Genomic DNA, 27162 nt, shown 5'->3' with positions numbered 1-27162 from the left:
CCCCAAAGCTCTCGGTTCACACCTGCGTGGTAAAGCACCCTCCTCACTGTACTATCTCATTGATTCCAGCAGACATCCACCTCCTCCATCACACCAAAGGAATTTACCTTTGTCCTTGTGTCTCTAGCCCAGGCCTACCACTGGTAGGACTTCAGTAAGTATTTGATAGACTGGTGGATAGATGGATGGAAAAAGTAATGAAAGAAGGCAGTGGGGATACAGGTTTCTTTAAGAGTGGCACATAACTTCAACACCTGTGGTTCATTGTTTTTGTTTTGTGTTATGGCTCTGCAAGACCCTAGCAGAATCTATTCTATCCATAAATATGAACGGTCCTTATCTGAGGGATAACACTGATGCTGAGTTGTACTAGTGGCAAGACCAGTATACAACATACGTTGGCATAAACACTGTGGAGTCAGAGGTGTATCCTTTTAATATCACTAATTTAATATGAGGAAGCAAAAGTTCAGATAACTTAAAAGGTTTAGCCAAGTTCTTATAGCTAGGAAATGGCAGAAATCAGATACAGACCTCCAAGCAAAATTCAGTGATTAAAAGCTGGAGTTGGTTATCCAGTCTGTGTTGAAGCACGTCATGTCTTTTCACCAGTAGCAGCAGGAGAGTTGTCTTCTTTTTGCTTTGTTCTTGTTGTTCAGTTGCCCAGTCATGTCCAACTCTTTACAAACCCATGAACTGCACCATGCCAGGCCTCCTTGTCCCTCAGCATCTCCCCAAGTTTGCCAAGTGCATGTCCATTGCATCAGTGATGCAATCCAGCCATCTCATCGTCTGATGCCATCTTCTCCTTCTGCCCTCAATCTTTCCCAGGGACTTTTTGCTTTACAGTCCTTGGTTTTAAAAACTGGGCAAATGATGTGTCAGTCTCAGGGGATCCTGTCATGTCTTTGTGAAGTAACAAACTTGGGCTTCCCTGGTGGTTCAGTGATAAAAGAATCTGCCTGCCGATGCAGGAGACATGGGTTCAATCTCTGGGTCAGGAAGATCTCCTGGAGAAGGAAATGGCAACCCAGTATTCTTGCCTGGGAAATCCCATGGACAGAGGAGACTGGTGGGCTACAGTCCATGGGGTTGCAAAAAGAGTCAGACACAACTTAGCGACTAAACAACACTCAATTTAAGCTTAATCACCTTAAGCGCTTAGAGAGATACTTTCTTTCCAAGACAAGTACTCAATAAATGTTGCAGCTAACATTCATTCCATTGGTTCAAGATATATGTATTGAGGCAATAGCACGTTCCAGGCATGAGTTTAGGCACCAAGGTTAAAACAGTAACATGGATATGGATTTATGTCCCTTGAGAGCTTACTTACTAACAAAGGAGGATGCACCATACATAAAATAGATCAACTTTGCTGTAGTTTTAAATCTGGGAAACAGATGGCAGGGGAGTTCTGGAGCTCATGGAGAGGTGAGAGCTGGAAAGATAACGCTGAGGATGCCTGTACAGAGAGGGTCAAAGATCCAAAGGGGTTTCAATTCTTGAAAAAGGAAGACGGGGCTCAAAGATGGAAAGATCAGACTGAAGGGATGTGGGGAGAAAAAAAGGGAGCAGGTGTAGGTGCAAGAGGAGCTCAGGAGAGCAGCGTGACAGCTAAGGGACGACAAGATTCAGGGTGGATATCACAAGGAGTCGGCAACGCAACGACTCTGAAGGGGATATTGGACTGATGACCAGGCGAGCACTGTAACTGCGAGATGATGAAGGATGGGGAAGGAGTGGGGAGAGTAGGGGAAAGAGGAGGCAAGAGGGAGGAAGAAAGGCAACAAGTCTCAACTGCTGTGTTAAGATTTGGCAACAAAGCAAAGGTAGTGGCATGAGAGAAAGAAGAGGGAGGAAGACTGGGGGAAGTGGTCTTCTGGCTGAGCTGAAGGATGACATTGGTGGGCACAGGAATATCACAGAAGACTCAGAACCACTTATTATAGATGGTACAGGTTCAGAGTGTTACTGGACTAAGGAGGCGCCATCATTGCTGATTGAATTTCCTGTCATTTCCTTGCTCTCCAAATAGCTAATCCACTGCTTTGTAACCTGTGTTAGGACACTTGTCCATACTTAAAGAGTCAAAGACCAAATTCTCACTTAGAAAACACAGTGTTAGGCTCTTTTCTGGTTATTGCAGCGTAGGGAACTATGAGTAGCAAAGTCTCCCGTGACACCCTCTACGAGGTGGTGCGGGAACCAGCACAAGCGCAGAAAGTTTTTGGAGACAGTGGAGCTTCAGATCAGCCTGAAGAACTATGACCCTCAGAAGGACAGACGCTTCCCGGGCACCGTCAGGCTTAAGTCTACTCCCCGCCCCAAGTTCTCCGTGTGTGTCTTGGGGGACCAGCAGCATGGTGATGATGCCAAGGCTGTGGATATCCCCCACATGGACATTGAGGCACTGAAAAGACTCAACAAGAATAAGAAACTGGTCAAGAAGCTGGCCAAGAAATATGATGCCTTTTTGGCTTCAGAGTCTCTGATCAAGCAGATCCCCCGAATCCTGGGCCCAGGCCTGAACAAGTCTGGCAAGTTCCCTTCCTTGCTGACCCACAATGAGAACATGGTGGCCAAAGTTGATGAAGTGAAGTCCATGATCAAGTTCCAGATGAAGAAGGTGCTGTGTCTGGCAGTGGCTGTTGGCCACGTGAAGATGACAGATGAGGACCCTGTGTACAACATCCACTTAGCTGTCAACTTCCTGGTGTCATTGCTAAAGAAAAATTGGCAGAACATCAGGGCTTTGTACATTAAGAGCACCATGGGCAAGCCCCAGCATTTGTACTAAGGCACAGCTTAATAAACCATACTAAAGCATCGAAAAAAAAAAAAGAAAACACAGTGTTAGATCTTCGGGAAGGGCAGGATTTCTGATTTTGCATCCCTATCTGATCACTGAAAAATGTTGAAGGTGGAGCTTTGTTAAAGTTGGCTATGTTCCACAACGTTCTGTGATAACCTGTATATACACGTGACTTTGTACTGTACCTGCAACTAACACAACATTATAAATCAACTATACTCTCACCTAGAGCCAGACACCCTGGAATGTGAAGTCAAGCGGGCCGTAGGAAGCATCCCTACGAACAAAGCTAGTGGAGGTGAAGGAATTCCAGTTGAGCTATTTCAAATCTTAAAAGATGATGCTATAAAAGTGCTGCACTCAATATGCCAGCAAATTTGGAAAACTCAGCAGTGGCCACAGGACTGGAAAAGGTCAGTTTTCATTCCAATCCCAAAGAAAGGCAATGCCAAAGAATGCTCAAACTACCGCACAATTGCACTCATCTCACACGCTAGTAAAGTCATGCTCAAAATTCTCCAAGCCAGGCTTCAACAATATGTGAACTGTGAAATTCCAGATGTTCAAGCTGGATTTAGAAAAGGCAGAGGAACCAGAGATCAAATTGCCAACATCCGCCAGATCATCTAAAAAGCAAGAGAGTTTCAGAAAAACATCTATTTCTGCTTTATTGACTATGCCAACGCCTTTGACTGTGTGGATCACAATAAATTGTGGAAAATTCTGAAGGAGATGGGAATACCAGACCACCTGACCTGGCTCTTGAGAAATCTGTTTACAGGTCAGGAAGCAACAGTTAGAACTGGACATGGAACAACAGACTGGTTCCAAATAGGAAAAGGAGTATGTCAAGGCTGTATATTGTCACCCTGCTTATTTAACTTATATGCAGAGTACATCATAAGAAATGCTGGGCTGGATGAAGCACAAGCTGGAATCAAGATTGCTGGGAGAAATATCACTGACCTCAGATATGCAGATGACACCACCCTTATGGCAGAAAGTGAAGAAGAACTAAAAAATCTCTTGATGAAAGTGAAAGAGGAGAGTGAAAAAGTTGACTTAAAGCTCAACATTCAGAAAACTAAGATCATGGCATCGGGTCCCATCACTTCATGGCAAATAGATGGGGAAACAGTGGAAACAGTGTCAGACTTTTTGGGGGGGGGCTCTAAAATCACTGCAGATGGTGATTGCAGCCATGAAATTAAAAGACGCTTACTCCTTGGAAGGAAAGTTATGACCAACCTAGATAGCATGTTACAAAGCACAGACATTACTTTGTCAACAAAGGTCCATCTAGTCAAGGCTATGGTTTTTCCAATAGTCGTGTATGGATGTAAGAGTTGGACTTAAAGAAAGCTGAGCACCAAAGAATTGATGCTTTTGAACTGTAGTGTTGGAGAAGACTCTTGAGAGTACCTTGGACTACAAGGAGATCCATGCAGTCCATCCTAAAGGAGATCAGTCCTGGGTGTTCATTGGAAGGACTGATGTTGAAGCTGAAACTCCAATATTTTGGCATTCAGCTGATGCGAACAGCTGACTCATCTGAAAAGACCCTGATGCTGGGAAAGATTGAGGGCAGGAGGAGAACAGGATGACAGAGGATGAGATGGTTGGATGGCATCACCAACTCAATGGACATGGGTTTGAGTAGGCGCCAGCAGTTGGTGATAGACAGGGAGGCCTGGCGTGCTGCAATTCATGGGGTTGCAATGAGTCGGACACGACTGAGTGACTGAACTGCACTGAACATTAAAAAAAAAAAAAAGCTAGACATGTTCCAAAGATATATGATATACAGGCTGAATATTTAATCCTATAACCATGAAACAGAGAACAAATGGGGTATGAGCCTTCTTTTCTGAACACTTACATCAGAAGAAACCATTGTCTTTCTGAAGCACATTTATGGAGGAAGAGAGGGCCCCCAACCCCACCCATAAACCAACAAGGAAAGATAAAATGACACCCCCAAGTTGTATCAAGCCAAGGATTATACCATTTGAAGAGCAAACCACAAACTAGACAGCCTCAAGCACCGTACTCAACCATTAGCCCCCAATAATGCAAGATTTCATTTATTTTTCTCATACACTAGTGCTGGATTTTTAATTCCAGGCCTCCAGCAAGCGAGTCAAAGAAAATTTGGGAAATGTTCAAAATTTTGAGAGAAAGTCAAAGGGGAATTTGGTTTCATCAAAAGCGAACTAAACCATTGGCAGACAGAGGCCAGTGACTTGTAACTGCACCAGGAGATGTCCCAATGGAGCGCTAAGATTTTGCAAACATTCTCCATTCCCTCACTGGATTTCTCACCAAGAGAAGGCCAGAGTCTCCATCTGCTTTCCATCACTGTCTCCACTATTGCACTCTGGCAGAGCTCTGCCTGGGTTCCATTTGTCATGCCTCCGAAGTGGCCCGCCCTAACAGAACACTGGGAGGCCTGGGTTTAGCCCTGTAGCCTGGTACTAAGTTCTGAGACCATGGGGTCCACCAGGGCCCTGACTCCATCTCTGACCTAACTCCTTCATATCTTACTTCTCTCTGCCTTTACTCTCTACTCTTGGAAAACAGAGTTTGGCAACATAATAATGAATGTGCTTTGAGATCTCATGACGGTCAACACTATGCCGTAAATAGAATTTTGGCCATGAAAGTGGAATATTATAACCTGAAGCACTTTAAAAACAGCAAAGGATTTATCTGAGGCAGAGTAGGAATGGTCCTTTAGGGAAATGATGTTGTTGACCTTAGGTAAACACTTTCAACCCAGTGAGTCCATGAAACATAGCTGTAATGTGTGTATAATCATTCTAATGATGTTGGATTTTTTAAAAGTGACTGACACAGACCTGATGATGGGTTGAATGCAGCAGTTGAATTTCTAGAAAAAGATGCAGTGAATGCTTAGGGGTGCATGAAATCTGCTCTGGACAACATAGGCTATGAAGGCCATCCTAGAGAAAGTCCCCACTCACCCATTTCTACCATGTGTTACTGAAATGACTTGGCAGGTAAGAATGAGCACAAACTCAGCCTTCAATAGTCCCAATGTGTTGTGAAAGTAAGATCAGTTAGCATTTTATTTTTAATCTTTTCTAATAAGATAATACCAAGTACAGAAAAATAGCTATGTATGAGGATTTCATCTCGGGGTTATTAAGATTGTGAAAAAAGAAAACCCTGGTAAATGACCAACACTTCTTGTATTAATTATTTGCTCCAAACCCCTAAATAGTCATCCTGCCTCTAGAACCAGAGCCAGAATGATATTTCCAATTAGCCAACTTGATCTTCAGTGATTTTCTCCAAGCCTTTATGGCCAGTCTCCACTCCTTAAGTTGGCATACAAAGTTCTTCATGATCTTGCCCTTACTCACCCTTGTTGCCAGTTTCCTCATCTGCTTCCTTGTTCTTCTCTCTCTCCCTCCAAACCTCCCCCACAACACTCTGGGAAAACTAAAAGTCTGGTTCTTCAACAAACCACGCATCTGTCCTCCGTGCCATCATATATGCTGTTCCCTCTAACCTGAACACTTTTCCCACACTTCTTCCTGGTTAGTTGTGATGCATCGTCAGGTCTCAGCTTCAGGGTCACCTTCTCAAGGAAACCCTCCCTAATGCTTCCCTAAACTGAGTATTGTGTTCCTCCAAAAGTTCTAGGTCTGTATATCCACTACAAAGCTCTTATTACGAGTAACAGTTGTTAATGAAAATAAACCATTTCTACGGACTCCACTCTCTGTAGAGACTGAAGTCAGTTTCGTTTGTTTATCAGTTTATTCTTTGCACTATGCCCAGCATATAGTAAGTGCTTACGCCTTTCCCACGTACCCTCCACCTGCCACATATCTACAGGAGCACGTGGTCCACAGCTCTGCACGTCTGTCCTTCCAATGAACATTACGAGCTTTTTCAGATATGAACTAACTCTTATTCATAGGCACTCAAGAACTATATCAGACTGGACAGAAGGATTGAAGCTTGGATGGTAAGTTAGATGGTAAAGAAGGGAATATGACCGAATGAACTGAAACTCAACTGTACTGAAATTTTGAAAAGTTCTTTCAGTCTTTCTGAGTTTTTTTTAACTTTAAAGGTTTGATATGTTAAAAGTAGGTAGAATCAAAGAGTTTGCCAGGTTGTACAGACTCAGTAATAATGGTTTCTTTTTTTGTTGCACAAATCTGCTCCAGGGAAGGCCCCTCTTGAACCCAGTATGTCTCGCTTTCAGAAGGGACACACTCAGGGTCATGATGGATGAAAGGGCATCTGACAATCCAAACGGAACCCACCTCGAAGATCAGTGGCAGACAGATGCCACAGTGCAGCCCACTTCTGTGACAACCACAAGGGGCACACAAGGCGAGAAGAACCACTGAGTGCCCTGTAACTTCCCAAGGTGGGGGAAAAAAGGCAACTAAAAGACCCTTGTAAGAGGCTCACACATTCTTCTTCAGAACATAAGCTTCTCAAGAAATCTCTCTCCTGCCTATCTGTCTCTTTCCTATTTTTTTAAATAAACACCAAATGAGTTCTCATTCCATCTTTCCTGGGCCATGTACTTAGAATACAGGACAAAATGAAAGTTCATCCAAAACTTCTTTACAATAGTAACACCTCTCTCCCTACTCCCATCAAGACGCTATGGTTTGTGGATCATAGTGGATTCCAATGAAGATGCCATTGAAACTTTCCCCCTATCTCCGTACAGAAGATTCAGTAAAAGACAGCATTGTGACCAAAACACCAGTATGTTCCCTTTATACATGCCAAGGGAATACTGCAGGATATGTATACTGTGCCAGCACCCTTTCCAGAATGGCAGCCATATTTCCCTAACCCATCCACTCAGCACTTCTCCAGTTTTTAAATAATAACACATTCAGATGCAAATGAGCCCAACAGTCAGCTCTTCCTGTCGTTTCTCTTGTTTGATAATCCCTAGGCTTTCTTTGGAGAAGGCAATGGCAACCCACTCCAGTACTCTCGCCTGGAAAATCCCATGGATGGAGGAGCCTAGTAGGCTGCAGTCCATGGGGTCACTAAGAGTTGGACACGACTGAGCGACTTCACTTTCCCTTTTCACTTTCATGCATTGGAGAAGGAAATGGCAACCCACTCCAGTGTTCTTGCCTGGAGAATCCCAGGGGCAGGGGAGCCTGCTGGGCTGCTGTCTGTGGGGTCGTACAGAGTCAGACACGACTGAAGCGACGTAGTAGTAGTAGGCTTTCTTCACTGATCAGTTAAATAAAAGGACATTTGGGGTGGAGAGTACTTCTGGATTTTCCAGTCACTGGATTAAATTATCATCATTTGTAAATAAAGCTGGAAAGGTTTCAAGTATTAAGGTTATCCTCACAAATACAGGGCATTTCAGGAGGTGAAGGAGGGCAGGGGAGGTGCAAGAGAGATGGAAAGGCAAAGTTAGAGACAGGAAGACGGCACAAGGTCTGGAAGGACTGTGAATAAATAATTTTTAAAAACGTTTTAATCCCCCCTGAAGAAACTAGGAGGACTCCATGAACAAATGAATGGGAACAGGCCATGGAGTGACCCTCCTCACTACTCTTCCTGGCCTATTTGGACCCAGACCATGACAGGTAAAATGACGAATGCTTCCCACAAGCTGTAACCTCTAACTTCGGAAATTCACTTTTCTGAATGACCATAAAAAGACATTGCTTTCAAAACCCACCGGCCAATCACATCCTTCAACTGAAGAGAACTATCTACTTACAGTGATAATGGCTTTTAAAATGGATGCAAGTGCAGCATCCCACTGCTCCTGGCAGGCAGAACGCTGCTTCTCACCACTTCCCTCACCTTCAGCTGAACCACGTGGAAACACAACTGGGTACCGGACCGTCCCCAACGCAACGCGGTTCTTATTCTGCTAAGTATGAAGCAAAGAAGAACGAAAGAGTCTCTTGAAGAAAGTGAGAGAGGAGAGTGAAAAAGTTGGCTTAAAACTCAACATTCAGAAAACTAAGATCATGGCATCCAGTCCCATCACTTCATGGCAAATAATGGGGAAACAATGGCAACAGTGACAGACTTCATTTTGGGGGGGCTCCAAAATCAAGGCAGAAGGTGACTGCAGCCATGAAATTAAAAAATGCTTGCTCCTTGGAAGAAAAGCTATGACCAACCTAGACAGCATATTAAAAAGCAGAGACATTACTTTGCCAACAAAGGTCCGTCTAGTCAAAGCTATGGTTTTTCCAGTAGTCATGTACGGATGTGAGAGTTGGACTATAAAGATGTATGGCAAAACTAATACAATACTGTAATTAGCCTCCAATTAAAATAAATAAGTTTATATTAAAAAAAAAAAAAAGAAAGCTGAGCACTGAAGAATTGATACTTTTAAACTGTGGTGTTGGAGAAGACTCGGGAGTCCCTTGGACTGTAAGGAGACCGAACCAGTCAATCCTAAAGTAAATCAGTCCTGGATATTCATTGGAAGGACTGATGCAGAAGCTGAAACTCAAATACTTTCGGAGAACTGACTCATTGGAAAACACTCTGATGCTGGGAAAGATTGAGGGCAGGAGGAGAAGGGGACAACAGAGGATGAGATGGTTGGATGGCATCACTGACTTGATGGATGAGTTTGAGCAAGCTCTGGAAGTTGGTGATGGACAGGGAAGCCTGGCATGCTGCAGTCTGTGGGGTTGCAAAGAGTTAGACATGACTGAGCGACTGAACTGAACTGAAGTATCAAAAGCTGGCCTTGGTACCAAAGGACACGAGAATGCAGGTAGTGCAAGATTCCCTCTGTCTCTGAGCCATTAAGAAAACACTGAAGAAAAAAATCTTGGTAGATTTCACACAGCAACCAGAGTCTACCGTGGTCATATTGCTTGAGGTCTCATGGTTCTGGGTCCTATTTTTCATTGCTACTGCAACAGATAACCACAAACACAGTACTTTAAAACAGCACAGATTTATTACCTTCAGTTCTGAAGACGAGAAGTCCGAAATGGGTCTCCCTGGGTTAAAGTCAAGGGGTCAGCAGGACTGGTTCCCTCTAGAGGCCCTGGCGAAGAGTTGTGTCCTTGCTTTTGCCAGCTTCTAGAAGCTGCCTACATTTCTTGGCCCATGGGCCCTTCCTCCATCTTCAAAGCAAGTCACAGAACCTCTACTTCTGTTGTTGCATCTTTTTCCTGCTGCTTCTTCCTTCTTACAGAAATCCTTATAAAGGCCTCACTGGGCCCACCTTGATACTCCAGAGTAACCTCCACATCTCTGAATCCGTAACCTAATCACTCCTGCAAAGTCCCTTTCATCATGTCCAAGGCAGGAAGCTATGGTCACATGTGCCATGGCAAGGAAGGAGATGTAGGAGGAAACACTTGAAGGAGGGGAGGGACTCAGCCACCACGTATCCAGGGAAGAGATACAGGCAAGAAATCCAGGATGGCCTGGGCTGAGCGGGGAGCAAGAGTTCCCCAGTTTGCCTTTCACAGCAAGGAAGCCAGAGGGCTACAACAGAGTGAGTGATGGGAGAAGGGTGGGGTCAGATGAGGTAGAGTGGTCTCTGAGGACTTCAAATGTCCATGTGAGAGCTTGGCTTTTATTCTAAGTAAAAGCCAGCAATCAAATAAGCACATTTAGGATTACAGCTTTTTAGGAATCTTTTTTTAGCTTGCTTCAGATAGGACATTTAAAAAATAGCTGCTAAATGCTTCTTTGGGGGAATGTGAGGCATTCTTATAATAATAATAAAAAAGTGCCTTGGGCTTTCTTACTACTGGATACATCAAAGGGTTTTCACTAGTAATTTGGGGAGCGTCTGCCTCTGGGTGCCACTGCTGTGATTTCAAAATAGAATTATCTCGTGCTATGTGATTTCTTGAATCATTAGTTTTCCATTTTCTCTTCCTCTTTCCTTTTTGTTCAATTTTTTTAGTCGTGCGCTAGCATACACAAGAAGTTTATAAAAATGGAGGCTTGTGGGCAATTGGGTGAAGGGGGCAGTGACTGAAGGAGGAAAGAAGTGGAGCCACTTCCCTGGGTCTGCGTGACCAGACACCCTGGGTCTGTTCAATCAGTGGAGAGTGGGATCTGTCATGGTGTCTGGCTTTTCCAAAACAATGGCCGTATTGTCGGGAAAAGAGAAGGCCAGGGGGGAATCAGGCCAGAGCTCTCTTCACAGGCCAGTGGACTACTTCCCTTGGTTTAATTAACTCTTTCAGGGCAGCACAGGCCTAGAATGAGGGTATTTTTGTCATGCAGACAAGAGTTCTTACCAGAAGCACAACTGTCATGAACAAAGTAGAACTCTGGTCCCACCCCTTTAATTACTTGGCTGACAGCAAACTCAGACTCTTCAAAATTATAATTATCAACAATTCTAACTCATTATGCTCTGAACAGTACTTATCTTCAAGGATTAATAATTTTAGCATTATCAAGGAAAAATAACAAAATTACTTAATTTCCTTCTCAGCCAAAGTCCCAAGTCTTTAAAGAAACAGGTTTCAGGTAGCGGGTGAGCAAGCGATATACCGTTGGCCTTAGAGGGCCTCTCAGGCTATCATTTATGTGGAGTCCACACAATGGGCGCAGCAGACAGGTGAGCCCAAGGGCCCTCTCACCTGCCTTTCTCCATCTCTGACTTCCAAGCCCGGTGAAGAGAAAGAAAAGTGAAAGTGATAGTCACTCAGTTGTGTCTGAATCTTTGCGACCCCTTGGACTGTAGCCCACCAGGTTCCTCTGTTTACAGGATTCTCCAGGCAAGAATACTGGAGTGGGTTGCACTTCCTTCTCCAAGAGATCTTCCTGACCCGGGGATCAAACCCAGGTCTCCTGCACTGCAGGCAGATTCTTTACCATCTGAGCCACCAGGGAAGCTGGCCACCAGGAAGAGGCTGGCCAAGGGAAAAGAAGGAAATATCTCAGGGGCTCTGATTCTTCTGCATATTTGGCTTCATGGTCCTGCGACACATCAACATTCCTAGATCTGAACTACACTGTAGAGTTTTGTAATGAAAAATAATCAAAATAGGGGTCCAGGCATGGAGTGAAAAACGAACAGGAGACAATAGGAGAAATGAGGACAGAACATCAGGGGATCACAGAGCCCTTGGAGGGGCACCAAGTTTGATTAACAGCAACTTGTAGAGCAGAAAAAACAGTTCTGGATCCTAGATTTGGGCCATGAGGTGCCTGTATGTGACCTTTCAAACAAAACTGACAGTCCTTGAGGTTCCCTGGAGAAGGACACTACAGCACCATTTGAAAACTGTCACTAGAAACTCCAAATTCCTTTGCCCACATATGACTATTTACAGCCTTTCTAAGTTACATAGCTTTGTGAAAAATATCTCTGCTTTAAAGAATCTAAGATAGCCATGTTAATACAGAAGAAGAAATTAAAATTAAGGTAAATTGCAGCAAATGCCCATTGTAATAAACCCCTCCTTAGTGATTCTTCAGTGAAAAGATACAACCCATAGAGCTGGGTAGGCTCAAGGGGAATGTCTCCTCACCAGGGCCAGCAAGGCATGAAAGGACCCAGCTATGTCCTGCCTTTGTAAACTCGCCGCATCTCCTCTGCTCCACAGTCATGAGGCATCTCTTGCGTTGCCTTTTGATGTCAAGCCCTTGACCATCCCAAGCTTGAGTTCTGCCCCAAAGAATCTGAGCTGGCACTTTCCACTCCTGGAACCTGCCTCATATTCCTCACTTGACCTAACTCTTTTCTTCCTTCATATATCAGCTCAAATGTCACCTTGCCCTGGAGGGTTCCTAACTGTCCTCCTTAAGGGAAAAGACTCCCCACACTACACTCAGGGAGCAGCCAGACATCACCTCAGCTTATTGTCTTCACTGCATGTAAGACTCTTTGCTTTTCTTGTTTCCTGTCTATTGTCGGTTGCGGTTGCTAGAAATGGACCCCTGCCTGTCTGGTTTTTCAATAAACAAGGGTGAGCTACCTAATTTGCAGGGTTCATGACAAAACTGCAGGGCTCCCTGTTCAAAAAGCGACAGATGTTGTCTTTTTCCCTGTGGCCTCAGTCTTTCAACGTGTGTTTTGACTTGTTATTTTATGTCATGTTTTGACCACAGGGAAAGTTCAGACCTTCACAGGCATCCAGAGCCCACATCGGATGACATGGGGTGCAGGGAACACACCTCCAGTTCTGACCCTGCCTGTGTCTGTGCCCAGGCCTCCATCAGGGTTGGAATTAAGGAGAACGGGTGGTTGAGAACCTGTTTTAGGGAGGCAAGGAGGCATGGAAGGATTCTGAGCCTCCTCCCACTGTCACATTGGACTGTACTTACAAAATACAGATCCAAAGACAAAATTATTAAAAAGCTCAAAATGGCAACCACAGAGCATTAAACCTCAAGCACAGTGCCAATGAGTCCAGTCTTGTCCCCGGGCTCTAGGATACTGCCTGGCACGTGATAGAGAAAGGATATATGAAAGCATTTGTAAGTAAATAAACCAGTGAGTCCACAACCACTCCTATTTTACCTGTCTTGTGGACAAACTGGCTTTCAGGAATGAGTAATCCTCCTTTGAACGCACACCATCCACAAGGCATTATACTGGGACACCTGAAGGCATGAGAAGAGAAGTGGGGAGTAGCCTCCTCTTTCATCAAATCTTCAATCCAGTAGTAGAGCTAAGACAATGCCTTCAAACAACTCCTTTACGAGGTAAAAAATGAAAAGTGACCCAAGATGCAAAACAAGGCAGCTCAGCGACCTATATAGCTGCAGGGATCACAAAAGGCTTTATGGAACAGGTGGCGTTTAAGCAAGCCTTTAAAAAAAGTATGGGATTTAGTCATAAAGAGAACCCAGAAAACGGTCACAATGTCAGCAGAGGGTAAAAGTCAGAAAGCCAGAATTATGTACAGAACAGAGCTCACGATTCTCAAGAAGAAGAGTGAGGAAGTAGCTTGGACATGGAGTTCAGGACCAAATACGGAGAATCCTGGAAGCATGTAGTATTAATCTGGCCACCCTGGTATTACAGTTCTCTATTACTGGGTAACAAATTACTGAAAACTTTTGTTGTTGTTGTTGTTGTTGAGTTGCTCAGTTGTGTCTGACTCTTTGTAACCCCACAGGCTGCAGTACGCCAGGTTTCCCTGTCTTTCACGACCTCCTGGAGTGTGCTCAAACTTATGTCCATTGAGTCAGTGATGCCATCCAACCATCTCATCATCTATCACCCACATCTCCTGCCCTCAAACTTTCCCAGCATCAGGGTCTTTTCCAATGAGTCAGCTCTTTGCACAAAGGGGCCGAAGTTCTGGAGCTTCAGCCTCAGCATCAGTCCTTCCAATGAATATCCAGCCACTTCAAACAACATACATTGCCTCACAGTTTCTGTGCATCAGGTATATGGTTACACCTAAGCTGGTGCTCCTTTCTTTCAGGCATTTCACAAGGCTGCCTTCAAGGTATGAGCCAGGGTTGGGGCCTCGTCTGAGGCTCAACTAGGGAAGTCTCCAAGCTCACACAGTTGTTGGCAGGATTCAGTTCCCTGCAGATGCAGGGCCAAAATTCCTCACTGTGGACCAGAGACAACCTGCACATCCTAGCCATTTGGGTCTCTCTAACATGGCATTTTGCTTCATTAAGGCAGTCAGGGAGAGCATTCTCCAGGAAAGTAGAAGCCACAATCTAAGGTGGCCTAGTCGTGGGAGTGACAGTCTGTCACCATTTCCTTAATCTATTCATTACAAGCACATTACAGGCCCTGTCCACATACGGGGGAGGGACCTTCACAGAGGTGGGAACATAGGAAATGGGCATCATCAGGGCCATCTGAGACTTGGCCTACCATTCTGAGACAGAAAAGAATGGCTTGCTGTAGAGGCCAAAGATGAAAAAAACATCAAAGAGGGTATTACACAGGCCAGGAGGGAATGAATTAGACCCAGAGAAGAAGGAGTAACTTTAGAGAGAATGGGTACTTTCAAGGGCATTCTCAGGGGGAGAATTCGTATCACAAAGGTCTTGGTAATGAGTTCTATGTGGGTGGTAAGGGAGAGGAAGAAAGTAAAGGAAGATCCCAAGGTTTTGAACTCAAATGACTGGAATTAGAGGAGTGGTTAGGAGACAGTGAAAATAGACAGCCCAGTTGTGGTTGTCCTGGTGGAAAAACAGAGAATATATTGAACTGAGCTTCCAGAACACTATCCTAGGTGAGCATATATATGGAAATGTTGAATTTTAAGAAAGCTACTGCAGATGGTGACTGCAGCCATGAAATTAAAAGATGCTTACTCCTTGGAAGGAAAGTTATGACCAACCTAGATAGCATATTGAAAAGCAGAGACATTACTTTGTCAACAAAGTTCCATCTAGTCAAGGCTATGGTTTTTCCAGTAGTTATGTATGGATGTGAGAGTTGGACTACAAAGAAAGCTGAGCACCGAAGAATTGATGCTTTTGAACTGTGGTGTTGGAGAAAACTCTTGAGAGTCCCTTGGACTGCAAGGAGATCCAACCAGTCCATTCTAAAGGAGATCAGTCCTGGGTGTTCATTGGAAGGACTGATGTTTAAGCTGAAACTCCAATACTTTGGCCACCTGATGTGACGAGCTGACTCATTTGAAAAGACCCTGATGCTGGGAAAGATTGAGGGTCAGGAGGAGAAGGGGACAACAGAGGATGATATGGTTGGATGGCATCACCAACTCAATGGACATGAGTTTAGGTAAACTCCAGGAGTTGGTGATGGACAGGGAGGCCTGGCATGCTGTGGTTCATGGAGTTACAAACAGTTGGACATGGCTGAATGACTAAACTGAACTGAACTGAGGTTGGAAATTATATTTGAGAGTTACCTACACAAAGGGGATAGCTGATGGCATGAGACTGGATAAAGAGAATAGGGTTATAGAAACTAGTTCATCAGCTTGGAATGAGGGATACCTGGCAACTCTGCTCATCTTGTGTGGATTTCAGGCTTACTTTCAAGCTAGAATCTGGAAGGACCTTGAGAACCTCCAAGTCAAAACAAAAACTTGACTATGTCTATGAAGTTGGCCAAAAGACCACTGGTCTCACCAGGATTTTCCAGAGTCAGAGAAAGGTCTAGCCCCAGGGAAAAGGTCCCAATAAATACATATATCTACACTGACTTATAAATAATAATGATAAGAAGAGTAATTTTGTATTTCTTCTTAGTATTTTCTAATCACCTACATTATGAGTTGAACCTTAGGACCACTTATTATTACTACTTCATTTTGCAGATGAGAAAACCAAGGCTCGCCCTAGGTTATACAGACAACATTTGCAACTAGAATCTTTGCTACCTGAATTCTTACTCAATGCTTACTTCTTTCCACTATGCAAAATCCATGACCTAGAACCTGAGGCTAAGATGGATTCTCCCAGTTTTTCATGTACAAAGTCAAGGATACATTTCACTTAATACAAACAAGACTATGCACAGATAACCCATAGCTCCTAGAAGTTGATTAAATTTGAAGACTCCAAATCGCCAAGTAAAGAAATGATCTTAGGATACTGAATTAGATGGGAATAAGAAAACCCTGCCTGGTCTTTGTAGAGAACCCTGCTCTTGTGGGAAACTCAATTTTAAGGTTAAAGAACCTCAGCTGGCTTCCTGGTTGCAGTTATCTAGTGAGGAAACTTTTAAGCCAGACCAAAACCCCAAGGCATTCGCATTGCCAATCCATATCATAATCAATGTTGATTGAATGTCTGAATGTAATTTGAATGAAAGGCATTTCAAAGTACAAAGGTTCTGTTCCCAATAAGTTTAGTCTATATAATCAAATGCATTCTTTCTGGCCCAATCAGCAGAGACTTGGCAGTATAAAGGTCTTTGGTATGAGCAAAAAAAATCCAAGCTTAAATCTTACAATTGCCCCTTTGAGGGTCGTTGACTCTGCAAGTTTTACAGTGGTGTACTGAAATGAATACTGCCTCTATGCAAAACAACAGGAGGTCACATTATAATTAGAATGCAATCAGTGGAATTGGTTATGGCTTGGTTTTCTTTCTGAAATGACAATCTATGCCACATCTGCCATTACATTAATATTTTCCGCATTACTAGAGGAACAGAGGGAGGGGGTTGGGTGGAGGGGAATCCAGTGTCTTTACACTGAGCAAGTGATAGAGTTGTCTTTAGCTAGAAGTCCACATGAGCTAATCAAGACCCATGCAGTTCACCTTTAAAATACCCAAACCATCTGGCAGGCTGTCCCATGATAAATCTCAATGATAAATGTCTCCGTTTTGATGTTACAAAGGAACCGCAGACCTGCTCAGTTTTGGCAAGGCTGAAAACATACTGGCAACGGTAGAATAGAACTCAGATGTCCCAAAATAGAGAAGTAAATCATTTTGACCTATGGGGCATAATATATTTAGAGAAAACCTGATTGTAATAAAAAGGTTGGACTCATCACAGTTCTTGTTCTAGGAGTGGCGATATATTTTTTTGTAATACTCTCTGGTTTAGTGTAAACGCTAGCATGTACAATTGAAAAGCTCTCATTCTTATTTTCCTTTCTCCCTTCTCTTTGTGTCTTCAGACATCTCTTCCTGCCATTTCTGAACTACAACAGTCTCCTCTCTCTGCCTCTCAGACATCCTGCAGGGCAACTTTGAGGCGAGCATGCCTTCAGAATGATTAATCCATGTGCTTTTCAGAGGTCTGTTTTGCTGCGCCCGTGGCCACTGCCAAGAAAGGACACACTGTGACCACCAGCACCAGGAAAAAGGCACAGCCTCTCAACTCAAGGTTAGCCCGGACCTGAGGCCGAGCGGGAGTCGGAAAATAAATCATGTTGTGTGGCTTGGGAAGGTAGACTTTTATGTCCGGCCAAACTTCAGAAACAATTTATGGTGTGGTCAGTTGGCCTTCCTTATTTCATCTTTTCCGCCACAAAGTGAGGAAATTAAACAAACATGAATATGGAGTGTCAAGGGCAGGGTACTATGACTCCCAGTGCTAGCAGCCCCCACCCCTCTTCCCTGGCTGGACACATGACTCCATACCCTCACTGAGTCTGAAGCTCAGCATGGAGGATCCCAGCCTAAGAGAGGAGGTGGCCAATAAAAACAGGGCCTCACTGGCTCCAGGTCTCCTGGGAAGCTGTGTGGGACCCTGTGACCGCTGAGTGAAGCACTCTGGTCTGCTTGGTTGCAACAGCTTAACCAATTCCCTCCACTGCAGCCTGGGCTGCTTGCTCATTAAACTAATGGGAAAGACAGATTTCAGATCTGCCTCCTGAGTGATGGTTTGATAAGATTTTGCTCACACACCCAAAAGGGGAACCAGAAATAAACATGGGAGGTGATATGTCTCCAATGAAATAGGTTTAAATCTTACCCTCTTGATGTCTAAACAAGTTAGTGGGAGAAGAGGAGGACTATCTTTGTCTCCAGAGACACTTTCCCTGGGTAAAGCAGAGTTGTGTGGAGCCACAGTGACTGCTCTAAAACTCATGGAGGCCTGAGGCAGAGAGAGTCTGCAATGATTCAGGAAATGAGTGCAAATAAATTTGAGGCAACTATTTTTAATAAAACTTTAAAAATATATACTGACAGTCCAGGTGGAGGGGAAAAGACACAATAATTTACTGGTTGTTGGCAACTCAATTGGAGACAAGTTAGCCCACACCTTCTTGTCTTCCCTGAGCCAAACAATACACATCCAGTTATTTGACAGTCTTTTCATATGTCGGGTCTAGAAGTGCAGAGAGGAAACACCCACTGGGTCACTGGCACCCCCAGTTCTTTAATCATTTCTTTGGCTCTGGCCTGAATCCCCTCCAGATTATTGACATCTTCCTGGTTCAGCAGCATTTAGAAAAAAAGCATGATATTTCATCTGACATTCTTGAAGGTCCAGTGGGGGAGTAAAAAGGGGTGGGATGGAAGTCCTTACTCTACTGGGTAAAAGACAGCATCTGAACAGCCTCAGCTGAAAGAACTGCATCATCACTTTCCTCCCCAACCATATGCTTTCTCCCTCTCTATCTGATTTATGACTCCCAATTACCACAGATCCTTTGGCTAGGGTGCTTTCCAAATGTCTTCCTACTGCTGAATGTTTGGGTGCTGATATCTCCCGAGGGAAAAGAAGAGACAAAGAATAATGGTGTCCATACTTCTGTTCCCCACCGCTGCCATGCCATGCAATGTTTCTGGTTTTGTTTTAATCATCTGGAACAGGAAACCCAAGCTGATTCTGTTTCCTTACCTGATCTTTAAAGCAAGACAAGTTGGGATTACATTCACCAGAAAAGCAGGCTGATTGAGTGAAAAAAAATACTCAAAAGCCATATATTTAGCAATGCTCTTGTATATTCACAACCATACTATTCTCCAGTGGTTCCCCTCCAAAAGGCTAACAGTTAATTAGGAAGAAGGACACAAATCGGAGGACCTGTTAATCAGGTCATAATGAGTGTGGAATGTCCTCTTTTTCTAGTCTTTCAAACATGACAGCTTCCAGAATCCTCTTCAATCAGAAATGCCCATGAGTTTCAGGGGGAAAAACATAGCTCATGGTAGGATGCTAGTCCTAACTGACTAATCAATCCCAATCAACTGAGTTCTAATTCTTTTCTTTTCACAAAGAATTTTTTTTTTGTATTATAGAGTCCACAAAATACAACAAAATAAAAATAAAATGCTGTTGGTGCTATTCTTGATTGATGCTCTTAACAGTTCTGTGGTTTATATTTTATTCCCATCAGTTCCATTAAACATCATGTTTTCACACTGTTTTTTTCTTTAATAAAATGATTTCTTGATTGCCTATAAATTTTGGAAAATATTCACTCATTCATGTGATAAGTAATTAATGATTACCAGGCACAACAACAGACTGGTTCCAAATAGGAAAAGGAGTACATCAAGGCTGTATATTGTCACCCTGCTTATTTATCTTATATGCAGAGTACATCACAAGAAATGCTGGGCTGGAAGAAGCACAAGCTGGAATCAAGATTGCCGGGAGAAATATCAATAACCTCAGATATGCAGATGACACCACCCTTATGGCAGAAAGTGAAGAGGAACTCAAAAGCCTCTTGATGAAAGTGAAGGTGGAGAGTGAAAAAGTTGGCTTAAAGCTCAACATTCAGAAAACGAAGATCATGGCATCCGGTCCCATCACTTCATGGGAAATAGATGGGGAAACAGTGGAAACAGCGTCAGACTTTATTTTTCCGGGCTCCAAAATCACTGCAGATGGTGACTGCAGCCATGAAATTAAAAGATGCTTACTCCTTGGAAGGAAAGTTATGACCAACCTAGATAGCATATTCAAAAGCAGAGACATTACTTTGCCAACAAAGGTCCATCTAGTCAAGGCTATGGTTTTTCCAGTGGTCATGTATGATGTGAGTGTTGGACTGTGAAGAAAGCTGAGCACCGAAGAATTGATGCTTTTGAACTGTGGTGTTGGAGAAGACTCTTGAGAGTCCCTTGGACTGCAAGGAGATCCAACCAGTCCATTCTGAAGCAGATCAGCCCTGGGATTTCTTTGGAAGGAATGATGCTGAAGCTGAAACTCCAGTACTTTGGCCATGTCATGCGAAGAGGTGACTCATTGGAAAAGACTCTGATGCTGGGAGGGATTGAGGGCAGGAGGAGAAGGGGACGACAGAGGATAAGATGGCTGGATGGCATCACTGACTCGATGGACGTGAGTCTGAGTGAACTCTGGGAGTTGGTGATGGACAGGGAGGACTGGCATGCTGCGATTCATGGGGTTGCAAAGAGTCGGACACGACTGAGCGACTGAACTGAACTGAAACTAGATTTAGACATACAAATATTTACTAGTTTTAGCTCCAGTACTTTGGCCTCCTGATGCAAAGAGCTGACTCACTGGAAAATACCCTGATGCTAGGAAAGATTGAGGGCAGGAGTAGAACAAGGCGACAGGATGAGATGGTTGGATGGCATCATCAACCCAATGGACATGAGATTGAGCAAACTCTGGGAGATACTGAAGGACTCGGAAGATTGGAGTGCTGCAGTCCATGGGTCACAAAGAGTCATACAGGACTGCGTGACTGAACAACAACAAAGGATTTGATAATCAAGCTAGCATAATCTAATGCAAGCTTTAGACCAAGTGGCAAAAATATGGGAATATAAACCACACATCAGAGAAAAGGAAAAAATAACACAGAAGGAAAAGAGCACAAATGACTCTAATTCATATGGTATGGCAGCAGCACCCTTCTGGGGAGAATTTAAAATACACTCAACAGTGGCTACTGTCAGTGCTACAGGTAACAACATTTGTGGCTTCGAATTGGAGCCAAAGCTGCCCTCCGATGAGCCAATTCTGGATCTCATTCCCATCCTGATCACCTCTGTTGAATGGACAGAGAGACAATGATTACATTTGCCTCCTAAAGAAACCACCAGAGAAGTTTTGGCTGAGATAGTTGAACTGTGAATCCAAAGATGCATGGTACATAAAAAAGCAACAATAACAAGGCAGTAATGAGAGCCAGCCAAGGATACAGTGGGATGGCATAATTGAGTAGGAGTGCTGAAGGTTTGGAGCTGATCATTTACTAGAAATATGGTTTAATTCATTCAGGTTGGTCTCACTTCACCCCAGAGGAGACTGTACTTGCGTGCTGTAGTTATTCTCCTGCAGTGTTTTATTTAACCTCAGTGATGTGGATCTATTTCCGTTTTGAGGATCAGGGGGTAGCTTTAAGTGGAGAGTTTAGAAGTAGTATGATTAGAACTCAAAAATCTACTTCTCTACTTAGATTTGCTCTCATTCTGTGAAACAAGCCCAAAAGAAGACATAAAAGAGATGAATCACATCTTTTTCATTGTTTGATTTGAATTTTATTCCATATGTTGTGTGTGTGTTTGTGTACATGTGTAATGCCTAGCACCTCTCAGGAAATGACAACGGGAGAACGCCCTAGGAGAGATTAGGCCTTCACACACTTCAGTGATTAATACATGCCTGGGCACACTCTTCCCCAACCAATTACTAAAATATAACAAGAGAGCGGACTGAGGTTGACAGTGACATCCTCCCTTCCTAAAATTAATAATAATAACCGTAGTGGGGAGGTGGAGTGGTGATGGTGGTGGTGATTGTAGTTTGTTGTGAAGAGTCCCACATGCCTCCCCCGTGCTTGCTCAAAAAGGGCATTCTCTTTCCTAGAATATCCTTTCACTGTTGTCCATGATAAATCTGAGTGAGCTGACTCCAAGAACACAGGGCCCTAACTGGATGTAGTACAACTCCAGCGTGAATGAATAAAAGCAAGATTCTCAGTCCTTAGAATACTCATTCTCTTCCAACATGATGCCTGTGAAGAATCTTCATAAAGTCGGTTTTTATCTTTGTGGAATGCTTTTCTCATGGCTGACAAAAATAGGACTGTTCATGAAAAACAAGAATCTTGTCCCTGCAGAAAGAGGAGAGTGAGCCAAGACATTTGGGCTCTTCGGTTCTACTTGGCTGCCTTCCTTCAGGTCTCCAACGCAGACTCTCAGAGAATGGACGGATGGAATCTCCCAATAACCTATGGCTTCCTCTCCTCAAGTGTCACATCTACAATTGGCACCTTTTTAAGCTTCAGCTTCTATAATGCCTTTTTAAAATTAAAATATCACATCCTTGCTATTGCATCACACCCCGTAACACCCTATTTATTCTGCTGTGTTGGGCGAGAAATGGCAATTATAAGAAGTATGGCCAGCGTGCTCCTCTGTCTCACAAAATTCAAGAACCATCATCTAGAAACAGTCTGCTACCTTGACCTAAAGAGTCTTAAAATTTCTCAGCCATAAATTGGGATAGTTAATATTACCTTTCCTGTCCACTGGGATGTAGATGGACTGTCAAAACAATGTTGGAGACAAAGCTATGTAAACTAGATATATTAATACAAGTCATCACCAGAATGGGCCATTAAATATACTAAATACTCAACTGAGATTTCCCCTAATTTATCACCAATATTACTAGAGTTCCCTGTCAATACTCTCAGTTCTATCAACAATGAGACATAATTCTGACATAACACTAAGTTTGAGCTTCCCTGTTGGCTCAGTGGTAAAGAATCCTCATGCCAGGGCAGGAGATGTGAGTTTAGTCCCTAGGTCAGGAAGATCCCCTGGAGGAGGAAATGGCAACCCACTCTAGTATTCTTGCTTGGGAAATCCCATGAACGGAGGAGCCTGGCGGGCTACAGTCCCTGGGTTTGCAACAGAGTCAGACTTGACTTAGCAACTAAACAATAATAAAAACAAGACTAACTTTAATAGCCAAAGTAATGGGGACTTAAAAATAAAAAAATACCATTTGTGCCAAAGTACCAAGATGGAATTTGCACAGATCTCAAAACAGACCAAGAGCATTTATTCCGAAGAAAGGATTTTATTACCTGACCACCAATCTATTCACATGAAAAGCTTCTTATGACCATAAAAGATTAGACTCTATGAAAGACAGGAGAGTCATGAGACTCAGGAGCTAGGCTGATCCAAAGACTTTTATTATTTGGATTAAAGAAAGAAGACTGGACTGCATAAATAGCTTTCTGGTTGTTTTATTCCATGCTGAATAAGGTCACCAAGGGAGAATAATTTTCACTACCAAAAATTAGCCTAAACCTTAGTTTAATTTGCATGGCTTTCCACCCTAAGTGTGGATCCTGTCAAGCATAAACTATAGTTACCAGACATAATGGATCTTGGCAGGTCAGAAAATTGCAGTTCGGTCTCTATTACACATAAACCACCAATGGAGAAAATGCTACCAGGATTGCCAATAAAATACATAGGAGGATATCCTTACTTATCCTGCAGGCAGAAACACTGACATTGCTTCTGGATGAAATTTAAAGCCTCGTCAGCTTCTAGTAAAATTGTAGGCTGTTCATCAAGGAAAGAGTGGCATATGACCAGACTCTTTGTCTACAGCTAACCGTGCTCAAGGAGCAAGAAAACAATCACCTTCTCTGGAATAAGCTTAAGTTGCTGTAGTGAAAGACGAATGCTCTTTCTCAGACCCCTGGCTTCCTGAAATTCTGGGAATGGTACAACATTCTGCCAATAGTCATTTCTAATACAGATGACCTCTACAGGAAACTGGTTAAGAGTTTTACTCTTCTTTATAGTTGCCAAGTTGTGGGTAATTTTATCAAACAATGGAGTTATTGCAGAGGAAAAATGTTTCCTTTGGATGGTAACTTCTTGGATTCTAGAATCTTCATATGTCAAAAATTCTTAAATGTCTTTCCCTAGAGCCAAGAAAACTATCTATCTCCACAGGAATATACAAACAGACTCTAAAATGGAACTCATCACCTCTGATGAATCTCTTTCACGTCTCCTGAAAATCTTTTCTGTCTTGGTATATCAGTGAATGGTACTACCATCCAGGGGGAGCACAAAAAGACAACAATCAGTACGAAGGGAACATGACCAATCAGAATGGACACTCACCACTGAATTGGAGCAGGATCTTAGAGCCCCACCCCTACTCAAATGGGCTCAGTATTAACTCTTAATTAGGAGGATCGAGGGGCATATTGGCAATTTGGGAATTTCAGGATAAAGGCCTGAGTGGGAGGACCAATAAAGGGGTACTCTGGGAGGTCTTAGGGAGCTTCCATGAAAGTATTTTAATATTTTAACAACCAGGCTTTGGTGCTATCATTCACTTAATTTGGAGCATCCTTGACTTTTTGTTCTGTTTCGTCAGCAATTCAGTTTATCACTAAATCCTTTCAATTCAACCTCCTGGGTTTTCACCACCAGCATCACCCGTATACCAATACACTGGTTGCATTACTGAAGACTTATCATCTGTTGGCTGGATTACTGCAAAACTTCCTATTTGGTATCCCTACTTCCACCTTTGTTCTCCGCCTATCGTTCTACTCACTCTCAGAGGGATTATTCTAAAGAGTCAATTCATAAACATTACTCCAAAGAAGATATGTAAACAGCCAAAAAGTAGATGAGAAAATGCTCAATATCACTGCTAATTAGGAAATGCAAATGAAAACTACAATGAGATAGCATTTCATAACCATTAGGATAGCCATTATTAAATAATCATAATAAAGTAACAAGTATTCATGAGAACAGAAAAACTAGAACTCTCATGAACTGTTGGTGGAATTGTAAAATGGTACAGCTGCTATGGAAAACAGTATGGCATTACTCAAATAATTAAAAATAAAATTACCATATGATCCAGTAATTCCAACTCTGAGTAGACATTAAAAGAAATGAAAATAGAGTCTCAAAGAGATATTTGCACACTCATTTTCGTAGCAGCTTGATTCACGGTAGCCAAAAGGTGGAAGCAACCCAAATGTTCATCAATGGATAAACAGATTAAGAAAATGCAGTATATACAACAGGATATTACTCAGCCTTAAAAATGAAAGTATTCTGAAACAAGCTACAACACAGAAAAACTTTGAAGATACTATACTAAGTGAAATAAATCAGTCACAAAAGACATATTAAAGGATTCCTCTCACATAAGGTACCTAGAGTAGTTAGGGGGCTTCCCAGGCGGCTAAGTGGTAAAGAATTAGACTGCCAAGCAGGAGACATGGGTTTGACCCCTAGGTCAAGACGATCCCCTATAGAAGGATATGGCAACCCACTCCAGTATTCTTGCCTGGGAAACCCCATGGACAGAGAAGCCCGGTGGCTCCTATGGGGTTACAAAGAGTCAAGACACAATTTAGCAACTAAACAGCAGCATCAGAATAGTTAGATTCATAAAAACAGAAAGTGGCATGGTAGTTGCTGGGGCTGGGGGAGGGTAGAATGGGGAGCTACTGTGTAAAAGTCCAGAATTTGAATTTTGTAAGGTGTTAAAGTTTTAGAGATGGATACCCATGGTTGTTTAACATATGAATGTACTTCATGCCACTGAACTGTACACTTATAAGTGATCAAAATGATAAATTTTATGTTATATTTTACCACAAAAAACACATATGTAAAATAAATATATGGCTAATTACTGAGGGAGGGGGAAGAATCAGTTCAATGACATCACTGACCTGGCAATCCCTCAGTGTTGGTGACCAAACTCTTTAATACAAATTAGATTTCCAGGCCCTTATATTTTACTCCTGTCCATCTATCCATATTTGTCACTTGAAACTTGCCATCTCAGCCTCAATTCCAGCCTGGCCAGCTCCATGAAGTTGCCTGTGTATGCTGTGCGCTCTTGCCCAAGGACTTTGTACATGCTATACTCTCTTCCTGGGGTATTCTCCTCCCATTCTAGACATCCACCCCACAATCCAGCTAAATACATTTTATTCATCTTTCAAGTCACAAACCTTATTCTGTTAATTTCAAATTCACTTTAGATATCACTCTCTCCAGAAAGTCTTTCCTGACAAGCTCCTCCCTTCCTATCCAAAGTAAGGCATAGGTGGATCTTCTGCATATTCTCATAGCAACGTGATTGCCTTAGCTGATTAAGAGCATGCATCTCCATGTGGTACACCTGAAACTAATATACTTTTGCAAGTCAACTATACTTCAATTAAAAAACACAATACCATTTATATTAACATCTTCAAAATAAAATACTTAGGTATAAATTCTACAAAATATGTACCAGATCTAAACAAGGAAAACTACAAAACTCTGATGAATGAAATCAGAGAAGAACTAAATCAATGGAGAGATAGTCCATGTTCATAGATAATTGTTAAGATGTCAGTTCTTCCCAACTTGGTCTGGAGATTCAATAGTTACACAAGCTATCTTATGGATATCAACAAAAGGATGCTAAAGCTGACATGGAGAGTCAAAAGACCCAGAACAGCCAGCATGCTACTGAAAAACCACAAAGCTGGAGGACTGACACTATTCAACTTTAAGATTTTCTATAAAATTATAGTAATTAAGACAAAGTGGTACATGAAAGTGTGAAAGAACAGACAATTAGAACAACGGAACAGAATAAAGAGCTAAGAAATACATACCCATAAATACAGTTAACCAACCTTTGACAAAGTAGCAAGGGTAATGCAACACAGCAAAGCCAGCCTCTTCAGCAGGCGGTGCTGGGACAAATGGACATCCACATGCAGAAGAAGAAGAATCTAGACCCAGACCTTACATCTTTCACAAAAATTAACTCAAGGTGGATCATAGGCCTAAAGGTAAAAATAAAACCCCTAGAAGATAATATAACAGAAAACCTAGATGACCTTAGGTATGGTGATGCCTTTTTTGATACAAGACCAAATGTGTGACCTGTGAAAGAAATTAATAGCAAGCTGTACTACATTACAATTAAAAACTACTGCTCTATGAAGGATAATGTCAACGAGAATTAGAAA

General features: G+C 42.7%; 1 protein-coding gene and 1 pseudogene across 2 annotated transcripts in view; one reads left to right on the top strand and one right to left on the bottom strand.

Moving 5' to 3' along the window:
* The window catches only part of LRMDA (leucine rich melanocyte differentiation associated), a 1159904-nt gene that overhangs the window by 143896 nt on the left and 988846 nt on the right, over nucleotides 1-27162 (bottom strand). The window lies entirely within an intron of this gene.
* Nucleotides 2146-2815, top strand: LOC113885424 (annotated as a pseudogene).

The sequence above is a fragment of the Bos indicus x Bos taurus genome, chromosome 28, assembly GCF_003369695.1.
Source record: "Bos indicus x Bos taurus breed Angus x Brahman F1 hybrid chromosome 28, Bos_hybrid_MaternalHap_v2.0, whole genome shotgun sequence".
In the NCBI taxonomy this organism is placed as follows: Eukaryota; Metazoa; Chordata; class Mammalia; order Artiodactyla; family Bovidae; genus Bos; species Bos indicus x Bos taurus.
Note: the sequence above shows the minus strand (reverse complement) of the source record. Positions and strands in the feature narration are given on the sequence as shown.